We start from the raw sequence: 2,308 nt of genomic DNA, 5'->3' as shown, positions 1-2,308 counted from the left end.
GTCAGATCTTTATCCAAACCCACTTTCCCAACCCCGAAGAGAACCTGAGTTTTGAGAAAAGGAACGAAACGTGCTGTCTTGGTCATCACCCATTCACTAGGAAAGATCAACGGAAGGATCCCGAAGTGCTTTCGTATTCAGTTCTGCTCCCGTGGGTTGGGGTTTGTTTCTTCTTTAGTTTTTTTTGAGGCGAAGGGAGGCAAGTTAGCCCAGTATTACACATTTTCTACCCAGAAATACAAACACATTCATAAAGCCCCAAATAGTTTGTAAGTATGGTCTAACATGGAGCATAGAACAGACATGGCAACACTGAAGGCTGAAGGATTCTCCTGTTCCTGTGGACCTCCCTGGGTACCTGTCACTGGTTTTTCAAACCCTCTGGTATTCCTCTCCCTAACCCCCCAACTGCCTCTCTGAGGGGAGTTTTGGATTTGAAGCGCAATGTTCCTTTCCATCAGATTCTGTGACTTGTGATTCTATGATCTGATTATCATTTTACCTGTTTAAACATCCTGCCTCTCGTAATCGTTCTGAGAATATTTACTAAAGCACTGTTCTTTTAATCATATTTAGGAAATCGAGTTAAACAAATCTTCCCTGAGAAGTTAAACAGCTCACCAGTCGGCTGGTGAGAACTCCTATTATAAATAAATATGGCACAACAAACTCACCAGCACATTGTTAAAACATCTCCAAACTATCTCCCGAACAAAACAAGCCATTGCAATGATGGAACTGATCCATCATAAATACCTCCTCACAAATTACAATTAGGAAAAACCAAACCAATCAAACAGGCTAGAAAGTTCCATGGTGAACTTTGTGCAGGCGTTCCTGAGGGAAGAGCACAAACAGCAGCGGAGCAGGAACAACTTTAGAGGAATTGAAAACCCTCACACAGTACTGCCAAATAATTCATGAAAGCTGAGGACCAGTCTGAACTGAAGGGGATCCTCTGCTTGGTGGACAAGGGGCAAATGCTTTATAAGAATGAAATACTCATTATATGCTATTTTCAACAAGTGTTTCCCATTGGACAGTAACAAATGTTACATAATCAATTGAAAAAATTGAAGAGTTTTCATTTTCTACAGATGATATTACAGTGGGACGACTGATAGACATGGAGCCCTAGCATTTAAACTAGTTCATCATGATTAATCCCTCAGGGAAGGCTTCAGTGAAACAGCTTCGACTTCCAAGACTGGTGGCATATTTTTCAGAAGGGGAAGAATGAGTAGAGACAGCCTTCAGGGTTCTTACAAGGCATGAAAAATGAAAATCAGCTGCTGTGTGCTGAGCTTTGAAGATGCAGTCTGATTCATATCTGGATAACTGAGGCTAAAAAAAGGGAACCTGAACACTGTTGTCAACTTAAGTATGTCAAACTTCTTCTGAAGCTGATTTCTAAGAATGGTCAGGTTTGTACTGGGTTAATGATTTACAAATTAATTCTTTCATATTTGACAACTGTTATGTAACTTTTGCAGGAATTAACTAATTATCATGAAAGATAAAAAGACTCATAATGAGTACAGAAACTTGCTTTTTCTTTTGCCACCTCAACCTTATTTTTTACAGTAGCTTCATAAGTATCAATATGTTAATTAATAGAAGTAAATATAAGAATGAAAATACTAGTAAATGTAAGATTGAACTATGAGATACAAGAAAAAGATCAAATACTCTGAAAAAATAATAAGAAGTTATAAAGGGTGTTAATAGCAACAATCAGTTTGCCTAACACTTGTAATTATTTTCATTATTCTCTACTGGCTAGAATTTCTAAGGTCTTTCTAAGAGGCTCTCAAAATCCCCTATTGTAGAGTTCCCCATGATTTTGAGCAGAGAAAACTACCTCAAGTCTTGTGAATTGGCTTTTCTCTGTCCTTGAACTTCCATTCAGTTTTTGCCAAGTGCTAAAAATCACCATTTATGTTTTCTCACCTGCATTCCTTACTACAATTTCTAGTAAGGGGCCAGAACAGTAAGTAGAATACAAAAGCCATTAAAGACTGAATTTGTATTGCTACAGCTTATGTCAGAGCATGTGGAACAAAACCAGAAGGGAAAGAAAGGAAAAGAACGTTCAATGAGAAAACCTCCCCCCACTTGGATACTACAAGAGGCAGAAACCAGATGGAGCTTTTCCTCCATATTCTTCCTTACCAGACTCAGAATCCACCAGGAAAGTCCAAATTCATGTAAGTGTATATATAAATACATATGCACACATAGATATAAATGCATATACACATCAAAGAGCACCTGAAGAGCTGTAGCAACCCCGTTCACCCAGGGAAAG

The 2,308-nt window shown here is 38.5% G+C and overlaps 1 long non-coding RNA gene across 2 annotated transcripts in view; it reads left to right on the top strand.

The window, feature by feature from the left end:
* Positions 1-6: 6 nt before the first annotated feature.
* LOC108445606 overlaps positions 7-2,308 on the top strand; it is a 10,097-nt gene continuing 7,795 nt past the window's right edge. For both annotated transcript variants that reach the window (XR_001860542.1, XR_001860541.1), the window contains exons 1-2: positions 7-1,424; positions 2,039-2,207. This is a non-coding gene — a long non-coding RNA (uncharacterized LOC108445606). The remainder of the gene's footprint in view (positions 1,425-2,038; positions 2,208-2,308) is intronic.

The sequence above is a fragment of the Corvus brachyrhynchos genome, unplaced genomic scaffold (assembly GCF_000691975.1).
Source record: "Corvus brachyrhynchos isolate BGI_N302 unplaced genomic scaffold, ASM69197v1 scaffold101, whole genome shotgun sequence".
Classification (NCBI taxonomy): domain Eukaryota; kingdom Metazoa; phylum Chordata; class Aves; order Passeriformes; family Corvidae; genus Corvus; species Corvus brachyrhynchos.
This window is presented reverse-complemented; position numbering and strand designations above follow the sequence as displayed.